Source organism: Amia ocellicauda, chromosome 5 (assembly GCF_036373705.1).
Source record: "Amia ocellicauda isolate fAmiCal2 chromosome 5, fAmiCal2.hap1, whole genome shotgun sequence".
In the NCBI taxonomy this organism is placed as follows: domain Eukaryota; kingdom Metazoa; phylum Chordata; class Actinopteri; order Amiiformes; family Amiidae; genus Amia; species Amia ocellicauda.
Window position 1 is genome coordinate 2,695,493 of NC_089854.1, and position 14,417 is coordinate 2,709,909.

A 14,417-nucleotide genomic window follows, 5' to 3' on the forward strand; every position below is an offset into this window, starting at 1 on the left:
GATTACTGCTTTGACTAGTGTCTCGATGCATATACCCAAATTAGGGTTTAATCCATCTTAATTAAACCTGGTGTTAATTACACAATGGAATATGCTAAAATGATGTGTGTCTTCCTTTTGCATCAATCAAAGGCCATCGCTGGACTAATGAGAAAGACGCTGCTGGGAACACGGACGGATTCTCTGGGATCATGTCCGCTCTGCAGTCCTCTTCGGGGGGTACGTAGGGGAACAAGATTAGTTTCTTAAGCCGATGACTGACGCTTACACATTTTCATACCTGCGCTCGAGCCGAGGCCCACAGGTGTTTGGCACACAGACACGGCGACCTGCGCTACCGAGAGCCCGGGGGTGCGACCTGTGCAGCAGTCAATAACCAGGCTGTGATTGTGACAGAGAGTCATTGTGGCTCTAAGACCGGGGCCGTGCCAGTCAGGGCACAGATACTGAGTTAGTAATGCACAGCTCACTGACAGCACCACAAGAATAATAAACAGCAGCGCAAAGCAAAGTGGCTGTCAGAGAATAGGGATGGGGGGGCTCTGGCTCTTGTGTAATCCACAGTACTGTACTACACTGATCTATATCCACAGTATTTACTGTTGCTGTTATATATCTACAGTATTTACTGTACTGCCCTGTTCTATGTCCACAGTATTTACTGTACTCTCCCGCTCTATATCTACAGTATTTACTGTACTCTCCCGCTCTATATCTACAGTATTTACTGTACTCTCCCGCTCTATATCTACAGTATTTACTGTACTACCCTGCTCTATGTCCACAGTATTTACTGTACTCTCCCGCTCTATGTCCACAGTATTTACTGTACTCTCCTGCTCTATATCCACAGTATTTACTGTTGCTGTTATATATCTACAGTATTTACTGTACTACCCTGCTCTATGTGCACAGTATTTACTGTACTCTCCCGCTCTATATCTACAGTATTTACTGTACTCTCCCGCTCTATATCTACAGTATTTACTGTACTGCCCTGCTCTATGTCCACAGTATTTACTGTACTCTCCCGCTCTATATCTACAGTATTTACTGTACTCTCCCGCTCTATATCTACAGTATTTACTGTACTCTCCCGCTCTATATCTACAGTATTTACTGTACTCTCCCGCTCTATATCTACAGTATTTACTGTACTACCCTGCTCTATGTCCACAGTATTTACTGTACTCTCCCGCTCTATGTCCACAGTATTTACTGTACTCTCCTGCTCTATATCCACAGTATTTACTGTTGCTGTTATATATCTACAGTATTTACTGTACTACCCTGCTCTATGTGCACAGTATTTACTGTACTCTCCCGCTCTATATCTACAGTATTTACTGTACTCTCCCGCTCTATATCTACAGTATTTACTGTACTGCCCTGCTCTATGTCCACAGTATTTACTGTACTCTCCCGCTCTATATCTACAGTATTTACTGTACTACCCTGCTCTATGTGCACAGTATTTACTGTACTCTCCCGCTCTATATCTACAGTATTTACTGTACTCTCCCGCTCTATATCTACAGTATTTACTGTACTACCCTGCTCTATATCCAGAGTATTCCCTTGGTGTCTTGTGCCTGTGTGGTTATATATATATATATTAGGGGTGTGGAAACATTAACTTATCATTGTGCCAAGTGTAAAAGTAAAAAATAAAAAATAAAAAGTGAAAGTTGAGCTATCCCAGTCACTTATTTTATATGCACTTTTGTGTTACTAGGAGTGTATAAGTATCTTTCTGTTCCATTCTATATTTCTATATTGTTGCTTACACCTTAACAACCTAAATCAGGTCCATGGTTGCTGTAAAATGCCCTGAAGGAGGAGCTGGTGGGTGTGCAGGGTGTACGCCTGTCTTCAGAAGATTTACTCACATCCATAAACATGCTATTTTACGGCTCTATGGCTAAGAAAGCTACGCATGTGTCGTATAATAAGTAATGAATATATTTAAATAATTTAATTAAAAAAATATTTTTCTTGAGCAGTAGATAAACGTTTAAATTTAATGTAAGTTTGAGTTAAGTTTACAATAATTTAATGACTACTCGGTAGACATTTGTTATCATTTTAAAGCATCTGATAAAATGCATGTAGCAGATAGAAGAGATACTATATATATATATCATATATAGAGAGAGTATATCATAATATGAACTATACATAGAACAATACATCAATGTCTGTCTCCTCTGACGAGAGCTTGATCTCCGGCGCGCTCCCGCTCCCGAACACCTGCCCAGCTGTGGCGGGGGCGCGCGTCGTGCACGAGCCTGGGTACCGTGCGGGACGGGGGCGCGCCCGAGTGAGGCTGCGCTGTACTGCGGCTCCGCGGAGCAGAGAGAGAGAGAGAGAGAGAGAGAGAGAGAGAGAGAGAGAGAGAGAGAGAGAGAGAGAGAGCAGCACCGCACCGAGCCGCGGCGCACACACGCACACGCACACGCACACACACGCGTGTCGCCAGCGCAGCGCCGGCGAGGGGAGCACAGTCCTGCGGCAGAAGGAGGTCCCGGGCACGGCCAGACAGGTAGGATGCGGGAGGCTGCGGGAGTCATTGCATTGCGGTGTAGTTCGCCAGCCCTGGCTGTTTAAAACACGAAACCAAGAGGTTGTCATGCATATTGCACGGGTGGCATCGGTGCCCGGTCGGGCTCGGGTGGTTGCAGTGCCGGGCTGCGCAGTCTCAGCGCTGCTCTGCGCAATTCTCTCGCGGGGTCAGGGTTTGCACGGGCGGGAGCTGATGTTGAAGCGGACGCACGGACCGCAGTGCCAGCGCACGCAGACGCGGGAGGAGGCCGGTTGGTGCAGTTTCTCCGGAGAAAACAGACGCAGACATTACGCCGCTCTCCGGTGTCAGGGGTGACCGCTGGCCGCGCTGCGGTCGCTTTGTATCCAGCCCGCACTTTACGCCTGCTGGGGTACGGGCTGAGTCACTGGAGTCCGCACACGCATCTTCAGGGTTATTCGCTGGCGCATCAGAGAATCCGCACGACTGCAGTCGGGACGCCATCGAGAAATCACGTGACCGGCAGGTGCTTTCTGCGTCCACCCTGCCTTCAGCCCAGTCAAGCGCTTCACATTGCATCTTTCCCCCCACACACTGGACACAGTCGTGCAAACCCGGGATCTTCAGTCACACGGTAGGCATCCTGAGTGTCCTCGGCTGTCCTCACTTGAGTGTTTAGGGACTTGTGTATATAATGGTTATATCTGTCCCTGTGTCTCGGTCTGTGCTGACACAGCAGTCCTCTGTCAGTTCATACACTGAAGGCTACACTTTGATTGGAAACGAGGAGCTGGTACTGTAGGGTGAATACTTTATCATTTGATTGGGTCTAAAAATATAAACCTGTATTCAGTCTGATGTATCAACTTACTGCATCTAATAATATCACATCCTCCAGAATATGACACAGCCTATGCGATAAGTTAATGTGTTTCTTCTCATGTAATTTAATTTGTTGACCTGCGTTTGTCTAGTGTAAGAGAATCGTAAACTGACACGCTTACTTACTCACAGGAGCAGGTACTCAGGGATGCCCCTGGTCTGAGGGGCTGGAGGCCTAAGCGTCCAACTCCCAAATCCAGCAGTGTACTTGGATTTCATTTCACAGGTTGACCTCCGAAGCCACATGATCAGTAAAGACATTTCAGTTCAGTAGTGGCACCGTGTGAAATGAGTGCTGACCGTAACGCACCGTTCTGTGGGAGCTCCAATCAAACATGCATGATAGATGTTTGCATTTGACTTTTTTTAAGCAGCTCCCCCAAATGAATGCATTTATGCTGGCTTTACACCTGACTTTACAGAGTTCAGAGCATCTCCTCTGTGTCACAGAGCGATGTGCTGCATAGCTCCACTGTATCACGGCTGTAAATGTATGCAAAGCCCCAATTTAAAAACGGGGAAGAGCTTTAATTAAAGACGACTCCTGCTTGGGCTAACTAGGTCATGGATATATTATTATTACTCCTTATTTATCCCAAGCTGATTAAGGATGTTTAATTCAGTTGATATCTTGGCTCTTTTTTCTGATCTTAAAAGTGACTGTTAATATATGCAGGTTTCCACCGACGGTAGGATATCTTTCCCCCTCTTCTTGGGCTTCTTATTGTTTTCCCAGCCAAACAGGGATGTTTTTGTTTGGATTCTCTCGATCCTGTAACTGGATTGGGCCTTCAGATGACTCTTTAAATACGTCTCCATTTTCCATGCATACTTCAAGGCTCAATCAGCTTCTGAATAGTGCGTCTCTTGTACTTTCACTCTCGATATACTAGTAGAGCCGTTTTTTATTTTAAGTAGGATCTTAAGTGAGTGGATGAGATTAATTTCTCGTGTCTGATCCTCCATCTCAGACAGGTGTCTTAAAAGAGCGACTACTTTCACTCTCCTCCAAGTTGGGCATTCTGCCCATAATGCACTGGGGCACACAGACTCAAACCGTTTACACAAGAGTACGTCCTCCTGACTGGGAATCGAGCCCCGTTCACCAGCCTTCTGATGTGACTGACCTAATTGGAATATCAGTACTGCGCTGGGGGCATATTACCCAGTGTGGAGGGACGGAGGCACGGGTTTCAGCGCATTGTTTTGGGTTACCCTATTTCAACCCCCGTTCTCCCCTTAGTCTCAGCAGTTTGGTGGTTACCTCAGATTGTTACTGTACCTCAGTGTTGTGCACAGTTGCTCATATAATCTGTTCTTCTATCCCATATGGCACACTTTACATGTTTATTTAATTTTTGTATAGCCGTGGCATGTTGTCAGCTGCTTCTCGGACTGCAAGGCGCGCACTGTGGCGCTGCTGGGCTTCCCACGTAGTGTAGCAGGCCTTTAATTAAAACCGTATTACAGGACCTGGCTATCATTGCCCTGGCTAGCTAGGTTGTAGATTAAAAACAACAACTCCTCGACACGCACAGGTTTGTGTCTAATAAGCTTTATTTACGACAGACCTTTTCTTAAAAAAACATTCTGTATTTTTTCACCTTTTGATGCATTGAACAATTTTGTTGGCAAGAAATGAACTAAGTTTCCAACATGTCTGCATGTTGCATCGTTATTTACTAATCTGGTGCATCTTGTTTTACACCTCGAGAGGATTAATAATATGAAAAAAAGATTCTAAAATAAGGAAACCGAAAGCAAAGTAGGACACTGCGCGCATTCCAAGCTAATGAATGCAGATGATGTTTGCTTGTTGAGGTATTTCATCTGTGCTTGGTTTTATTCTGGTCTCACTGCAATCCCTTTGTGCCGTTCTCAGTTCTATGTGTACCTTTGTGCGTTTGAAAGGGTTTTGTTGCTTCGCCTCTCGCAAACAAAACCAATCAAGACAAAAAACAAACTCTGAATGAGGGTGTTCTGAACCGGCGTCCCGATGTGCGTGGCTTTGATCCAGGAGTCGGGAAGCGGGAGTGACAGCCCATAGTGCCGATCCAGAATAGTGCTGCGAGATCAATCCAGGTTCCTGGCTCAAAACCAGGATGTCCCCTGTTTGCCAGAGCTTCTCTTCCAGGAAGTGAAACGGGAAGTGGCAGCACTGGGTCTCGGAGTGCTGTGGCCAGTTGCATAAAACGCCTTCAGTGCAGTTTGCTCTTTTCCTGGCCCTTAGGTTTGCCTTGTGTTTAAAGGTGCTGCACAGCTTTGGTCCTTAAGCCACTGAAGTCCTAAAACTTGTTAATGCAAAAGATCCTGTGCTTTATCCTTTAGTTATTCAACATTTCAAAGGCTTTGGAGCCCAGAAAGAACCATAAAAAAATATATAAAATCATAATGTATCTGCATTTTCAAGTTTCATGCATTTTCAGTTGTTTTCACCCACAAACCTCTGTGATTGTCTGGCATCTTAGTGCACTTCCTCTCTGATAATCTGTCTTACATCTTCTAAGTACCAAAGCATATCAGAAAATAAATCAACTAAAGTGGCACTGAAAGAGAAGTATTTGAGCTACTGAGGTTGGAAGGTGGGACACTAAAGTTCAGGAGCCCTCAGTTCTTCTGCCCATTTTCACTACTTTTACAGTTTTGCTTATAAACCATATGCGTTTGCTATGAACCACAATGTGTTTGGTAGCTATGGATTTCTGAACGACCTCGGCTGAAAGTAGTATGCATAATGTACCTTTAAATCAGTATTTGAGGGCAAAATATGCAATAAAGTTAAATACAGAAATGGAATTGGAGACTTCATTTTTATTGATTTCAGTTTTTCCGCTAAGAACATGCTCTTAAAAGGTATTCAAATATGCGTTGTTTTTCAATAAACTGTATACAAATCACTGAAATAATGCATCACAAACAGTGTCAAGGCCTGCGTCTCTCCGAGCTAGGTAAGCGCTGCTGGTATTGCTAGCCTCCTGTCTTTCCGTGTGTTTAAAGCCGAGTCCGGTGGAAACGTGCTTAGTGTCCAGCAGAGGGCTGCACTGGGGTCGGGCCGTCTCCCGGCAATGGCTAAAGACTTAAATGTCCCGGACGTGGAAAAGCCTCTTCATCACTGTGGAAGTTGTCTCTCTCTGTGGAGTAAAGGCTGCTGCCGATGACCTTCCTCAGTTCACTAGCGGTCAGAAAGGAAGAGAGAGGGAGAGAGAGAGGCCAGTTGTGCAAGAACAAAGGAGAACGAGAGCGAAATCACTTGAACAGCAATGTGTTTTTATTATATATTTATTTATTCATTCGCAGAGACGTCACATGCCACACGCTGAAGGACAAACCGTTCCCCAGGCGGTGTAGCCAGGTGCATGAGGTGATTCGAGCAGCAGCGGTAAAAGAGTAACGCAAAATGAACACATACACTGAAAGGGAATCTACCCAGTGCACTTTAAAGACATTCAGCCAGATGAAAGGAGAGATAATTGAATTTAATTGCAGATAATATCCCTTTCTTAGGATGGACTCGGGGCTTTGAAACAGAGTGCTGCTCCGCATAATGAAAATATCAGTGATGGAAAATGCTTGTATTACCACTGCCAGGAACATGTGCCCCGACACAGAGAGCCCACCTCGTGACACTGCAGTGAACTCGGGCTGTACCCCCTCCCTCGGTCTCCCTTTCCTTTTGTACTCTTGTTATTTAGCCTCATCTTTCATATGCAGGTAATGAGGGGAGTTAAAAAAGTGAAATAACTCTCTGTGATGCTTCTGTTGCGATGTGCAGCTTCAAAGACTATTAAAAGCATATTATTGTGCTAATTGCCGCTGAACAATGCTCCGGTTCCTCCATTCTGGCTGCAGTATTTGCTTCTGTCAGGTCTTTGTTTATCCATCAATACAGAGATATAACAACCAGGTCTTTTTGGAAAGATGGATCTCAGCCGCCTGGCCAATACATTGTTATCTATGTATTGTTATATTTATTCCCATTGAGCTTATATTGTATTTAAAAGCATTTTATCAGAGAGCCTCCTTAATTATTTTTTAAATTTGACAGTCAATTACAGTTAAAAGTGTTTCTGCAGGAGAAACAAAACCCTTATTTTGTGTGTGTTTGTATCTGTGCTGGAGGAGGTGTTATTGAGGTCAGTTTCTTCTCCCCTTTGTACTACATCGCTCCCTGGCACAGATGCATAATTCTCTCTGAAATGCAACCCAGGAACCGTGTGGCCCCGTACTTCAGAGGTGCTGTAGGGACACGAGGTGGCCCCTGAGCCCAGCCTGCTTCACCACAGAGTTAGAGATATCTAACGCAGTTAAAGGAATTGATTAACATTTATCTCTCTCATGCCATGAGCCCGAGCAGCTGTCCAGATGGTGCCGACGACCTCCAGAGAGGGGATTCGCTCGGCAGGACACGTAGAGATTTAACACACGCCAGCTCCACGAAATCAAATGAATCGCTGTATTATTAAAGCTATAAATACATAATAAATCAATACAAGGACATTTAAATGAGTACGAAGGCTTTTGAAACGATATAAAGGTCGAGGTTCAGATCTGAATCGTGAAACAGAATCTTTCCAGGGGTTTTGCTTCAGTATTTCCAAGCCTGTCTCCGAATTGACAGTTTAATTGGGGAGGACTCTGGACATTTTGTGGGCCTCAGTCATAGCCCGGCATCCCAGTAATCAGTCTTGCATCTTCGGGAGAGTGTGTTGATGAGTTTCAGCTATGTGTTGAATACATAATTACCCCCCATGGGACAGCGCAGACCCACTTTCCACAGGCAGTGTTGCCCCACCGCACTGTAACGCATCTCCCACTGCGCTGCGGAGAGCCGTCCGCGCTGCCCTGTATACCGAACAACTTCATCAAGGACTCGACACGGATGTGATCTCTGTGAGGGAAAGGTGTTGATTTAGTTTACATTTTTGGTGGTTTTTCCAGTAACTTAACTCTGGTACCATAATAAACTGAGGAGGGGAACATTCCGGACACAAGACAAAGGAACCTATTAATTGAACCGTGTTGGCCAATAATGGAGTCAAGATAAGACGCTCTGGGGGATTGTCCCTGGAATGAGATGAGTGTCGCGCTCTCCCGTGGGATGAGATGGGCAGAGACGGGGGGAGAGGGGAAGGGATATGGAGAGATGGAGGGAGGGAGAGAGGGGTCTGTTCAAGCACAGTCACCAGGGTTGACTGATATGAATCATGTGTGAAGCCAGTGGATGACAAATCACTCTAACCCCTGCAGTCTCTGTCAGGAGTGCTGACAGGAGACGGGACCTGTGGAGAGAAACTGGGCAGGGCTTCACACCTCGGTTAATATTACAGTTCACAAATACAATACAATAACTGAAAAATATGCAAAGAGTTCCTAAAACACAGGGACGTTCAGGCTGCGGCAGGTTTCAGCTAAATGAGTTGGGGCTATGCGGGGAATTCTCCGGAGGACTTTACATTCAGACCTCACCGATGTAAACGTTGAGCTGCAAATACGATGATCCATGCCCTGGTACTTCCTGGCGACAGCAACAGCATCCACGCAAAAAATCTACCCAAAAGACACAAATTTGGTGAATTATGAATGTCCCATTGCCGTGACTTGGCAGATCTGTGAGTTACAGTTACCCAGTAGATTGGGGGTTGTTTTGGTGAGAAAAAATGTAATCGTGAGAAATGTCCGTTTTCTTTTTAATAACACCTTTCTGTGTCTGCAAGCATTGTTGATTTGTCTGGATCCTTTCTTTTCACCTTGCATTTCACTTTTGCCAGTAAGGCTTTTTATTAATAAAAGATCCATAATTCCTCCAGTCACAGCTGTGCCCCAGCTTCAGGACACAATGGAGATGTATTCCTCTTCACTTCTGTTGATGCGAGCGATTGTTTTTCGGGGGGAAATGTGAGTGTGCTCCTCCGTTCCCAGCTGGCACGTGGAGAGACACTCCAGACTCATTACAATAATAACATAAAGAGAAGCAGAAACCCTGTCTGCCGTTTCTGCACCCGTATTAGGAGCAGTTTCACAGGTTTTTTTTGTGTGTGTGTGTGTTTTGTTCTCTCTATCGGCAGATGGACAATAGAGGCCGGGTGAAAGAGCTCCTGTCTTGCTTAGCAAGGCGGACGAGCTCTCCCTTTGGGCTGTGATATTTTAACTCTGTGTCTCCCAGACCCTTGGGTTATCCCCTCTGTGTGTATTGTTCTTGAATGTGGGGCGAAAGTGAGAGAGAGAGGGAGAAATCAGAAATAAAAGGAAGTACGTTGGAGGTGGTTAGAACACCATGGTTGTGGTTTTGTACTCAGTAGTATTTTATGTTGTTATTTTATGATGGGGGCCAGATTATTAGATTATTACAGAGTCTTGTTTGTTTTGTTGACTTTGTTGGTGTATTTAAACGCTGTAAACCAGTGTAAGGCCGACACTGAGCTCTGTGTGTGAAGGATCGCCTGTCTTTGAAACGCGGCTGTTCTTTTGTCTGCGCTCCTCAGGAGTCAGTGACACAAGGGAGGCACGGGGGGACGCATTAGCAGCGGTGAAGGGGCGGAGGAGCAGTGGAGGGCAGGACGGGGAGCGGGGCAGGTTATGTCAATACAGGCCAGCAGAGAATGGGGTGCAGGCTGTCCTCTGTCAATTCAATTCAGTTCTGTTTCTTGTCTTGTCTTTTGTGTTCAGCTCCCTCTGCTGGCTCGTTGGAAGCACACGCCTCTGTCGGCCACACTTTTCACAGCCACCTCTCATCCCTACAGTCGGGTTATCAAGCCCAGATGCACAAGAGATTGGAAATCTTCTGAATGCTCATAGCAGTTCACTTGTCAGGCATACCAGTTATATAATGCAGTGTGTATATTTATATTTAATTCAATTTTAATATAATATTATGATAAATAATAGATGTTCTCCAACTGACTTAAAGGTTCTGTTACACAATTCTCTATGTACGTCATTTTTAAAATAAGTTGGGCACGCACTACTTGCTCTTTACATATCTCATGTAAAATTTGCATAAATCTGAAATTTTTGTAATGGGAATGTTTTACATAAAATCAGGTGTTTTGTAACCCAGGGAGTGTCTATATAATACAATTTTCTATTCAAACTCCCCCGAAAACAAAACCTTTCTTGTTGTTTAAATGTTAACCCTGTCTCCTATCCACACAAATTGAAATTGACATTCCACACATTTACTGGGATAAGGGAACAGCCCTCACACATGTATAAACCCCACACGCAAACCCGACACTTAGCAACATACCAGTACATGAAATACGCTGTGAAATAAGCCAAAGAGGATCGCATCAGAACTGTGCAGAACGTAATTCTGCAATAATCCCTTGTTACTTATTGCAAGAAGATTTATTTACTTATTTTCTTTCCTCAAAGGTCTCGTGAACTTTCCAGTCCTGAGACCTGGTGCAACAGCTGCTGGTAGAACAGCAATTACTTTGTAGATGTATGAGTTTAATTGTTGTAATTCGCTGCGCCTGGGCCACTGGGTAATATGATTAAACGGGCCCAGCCTGAACATTAATAACTCGTTCAGCGCAGAAAAGGCCAGCGAGTGAGGATAGTGAGAGAATCATCTTATGTGAAAGTAATTTGTATCTAACCAGTACCATGCTGGTCACTGGCAAATGGCTGTAATTAGCATTTTTAGTGCGTTACTGCTGCCAGTCTGTCCGCATGAGGCCGGTGAAGTACAGGGCTGCTCTCCGCAAACGGGGTCAACCTTCAAGTTTTAATTTCCCATCCCGTTATTCTGAAAAGGTCACATTTTACGATGTCATCAAATGCACAAGCCTGTGCTCCTGTTGCAGAGCCATGTTGGAGTTTACCAGGGCTTTCGAAGGGCTAAGCAGTCAATACAAAAATTAGAGATTGCTCTTTGTATATGCGGATTAATCAGTGCAAATGTCACGCTCTGCTTTCTGGGGATCTTCGACACATTAAGCCACGGGCCTGTCACGTTGCAGAGGGTCTAATCTCTCGAGCGCAAATCTTGAGAAGATTTCATAACGGACGTTGCTGAAGGAAAACTCTGCCCTGGAGGGAGATTTATGGGATGAGAGAATCTAGAAAAAGGAAAAGATAATATCAGATGGGCAGCGCTTCAGCCCAGCACGGATGACATTTGCATTAGAACCACTGTATTCAACTGTGGGGTACAAAACAACAAACCCCATCTAACTCTTGTCTCCCAGTATAATAGCTTATTGTGAGACTCTCCCAGCAGTGCCAGGAAAGAGGTTTCTAACAGTTGCCCCTCATCTTGTTAAAAGCACTTCTCAGGATGGCCTGGCCCTCACACTACAGATGAAGCATGATTTGACAATTTACAGGCGCAGATTTGTACTTTTATGTGCATTTATCTGCCCTTTAAGTATATATTTTTATTTTCCTCTCTCTCTTTCTGCTGCTCCACAATTAGGTCATAGATCCACTACAGCACGAGCAGAAACACTATGGCCTTAATCTTTCAAAAATGGGAAGCCTGGTCTTAACATCATATCTAATTATGGTGAAAATTGGCTGCTTTTGTTAATTGGGTAGTCTGCGGTGAACCGGAGACAATTAGCATCTGTAACCTAACACAGCCCCCCAGGCTACATAAAGACGGCACAGAAGAACAATAATCCTGCCATAAGTATATTCGGTTCTCGACTGAATATTGGTTACAGTCCATATGCGATATTCATTTTTCTTCTTTGAGCTAATGTGCCTTTCAACACTTTTATAATATAGGCTACATGTATATATATTGCAGAGGCATAGTGTATCTAAAGCAAAGCGACTGAATATTTAACTCTATTAGAAAAAGAGAGTGCTTTTTGAAATTCCAGTTTCGAAAGGAAGTAACTTCCAGGTGGTTTCAACGGCAACGGAAAAAAATTACTGTTTCTGCTCTGGTCTCGCTGGCCGTGGTGTCAGGTGACCGGCCTTCAGTGTCACTTTACAGCAGCGTCCCTGCGGGGGCTCTGAGGTGATACGTTGGGTTTACCACCCGGTGCATTCAAACAAAGACCGGGGAAAAGTGGTAGTGTTCATTCTCAAACTTCCAACCTACCTACCTATAATTATACGCTATGGATAGTAGTTTTTTGGCAGATGTTTGTTTTTAAACAAAAGCTGCCAGAGTCACTGAAAGCAGGACTTCAGTATTACGTCTTGTGTACAGGAGTCAGAGGTTCAGTCGCTTACTCATTTGGGGGGTGGAGACACACACACACACACGCACGCAACGAGTCACTGCCAGAGCTTGGGCTCGAACCCGGAACCAGGCTCCTGGACCGCCCAGTCTACCTCCCGCCCGCACCGTCCTTCCTGCAGAGGAATCCAGTGAGCTGGACTAAGAGGCCCTAAAATGTTGGAGTCGGGGCAGCTCATGTGTCAGTAACGTGTGTGTCTGTTGAATAGCTGGCAAAGGCAATAGGTGGGTGAATTTGCCTCACTTTATTTTGGTGCTTTATGTACATTGAGTACTTATTGACAACAAATGTTTATGCAGAGCCATCTTCAGAGGCCCTGACACAAAACAGTATCGAGTATTGGTCTGTGCCCGACTGATACACGAGCTGTCTTCACTCGGGTACTTAAGGTCCCTTTCAAGACATTTGACAGACTTTAACTCTAATTATTTTAGAAATGTCTGTTTTTCAAAAGAAACTCATGTTACTTTTTTTGCACAAAAAAACACAAAACAAAACAAAAACTCTGTGCTGTAAACTTTCTTCTCCCACTTCCTCTGTCCCGTGTCTGTTTCCCCCAGGGAGCAGTCTCTCTCTCTCTCTCTCTCTCTCTGGTCATTGATTTTAAACAGATGTCATGACACCCAACCTGCAGATGGCCGGCCTGCCCTTAATGAAGCACGGTGCACCTCTCCACTGTCCTGCTGTCCAGCTGCCCTCCATTGTGACAGGAGAGCAGGGCAGCGTGGCCCTGGAGGGGCCCGAGGTATCCTCACAAGGCCCAGTCCAGGGGAGCAGCAGGGGTGTTGGTCATTCATCATTTTGTATAGAAAGGTCACCAGTCTTGACCAGTTTGATTACATGCCATTGATATTTATCATTATTAATAGTGTAGTAGGTGACAGAAAATAAATTAAATTAAAATGTTATATATATATATATATATATATATATATTGAGAATGTATTATATTAGTGTAAATACTTACATAGCACATTAAAGATGTAAATGCAGTTTATAAAGACAGCTGTACCATTTACTTATTTTTTTAAATCCAGTAATAACATATAACAGAATAACATCCCTAGAAAGCATGAACTTATTTTGGGCTTTCCTTTTTTGTATATTTTAAAAGATTATAAGGTTTAATTTATAGCACATCAGAAGTCAGTGGTGAAAACGAACGATAAAATGACGAGGCCTCCCGACTAATTGACAGTGTAATATCGGTCATGCTGTTTGTTATTGTAAATAGTCTGAATCCACATCCTGTCTCCATCTATCTAGGGCATATGTTCAGGGTGCTGCTCTCTGTGTGAAAAATACCATGTAAGCAAATGTTTGCTGCTGATTCGTAATATTTGTATATTTCTGTTGGGGGGGGGATAAAATTATATTTCTTTTGGTTGAAGAAGCAGCATTGACAACAGGGAGTCATGGGAGAGATGCGCTGTCACTTTGTGTCAGTGTAGCACAGCGGTTACATAAGTGTCATCTGCCTTGTTTACAGCCAGACGATTTCACCGCCCGCCCGGCCTAGATTCACGGTAAAACTGTTCAGGTGGACCTCGGGACCAGTTAGTCCTGTAGAAGAAAGGTTTGAATTTCATGGCTAAACGCCTGGAATACTTCAAAAAGATGTCGAAATTAGTGTCAGGCCAGGAGGAACCATGGACTTGTGCGAAAAACTGTGTGTCTGGAGACGTGAAACTGTGATTTAAGTTTCATCTTCCCTTATCTATGCATAGCATGGGAACCGTCCTCCCCGAAGAAATAGCTTCTGCTTAGCCTGCTTAAAAGATAACATAGGAATGACTTAATTATAACCGCACGTTTGT

The 14,417-nt window shown here is 44.4% G+C and overlaps 1 protein-coding gene across 1 annotated transcript in view; it reads left to right on the forward strand.

Moving 5' to 3' along the window:
- The first annotated feature begins 2,395 nt into the window (after nt 1-2,395).
- nfasca (neurofascin homolog (chicken) a) overlaps nt 2,396-14,417 on the forward strand; it is an 84,099-nt gene continuing 72,077 nt past the window's right edge. The window contains exon 1 of the mRNA XM_066703218.1: nt 2,396-2,542. The gene's annotated coding sequence lies outside the window, so the exon portion shown is untranslated. The remainder of the gene's footprint in view (nt 2,543-14,417) is intronic.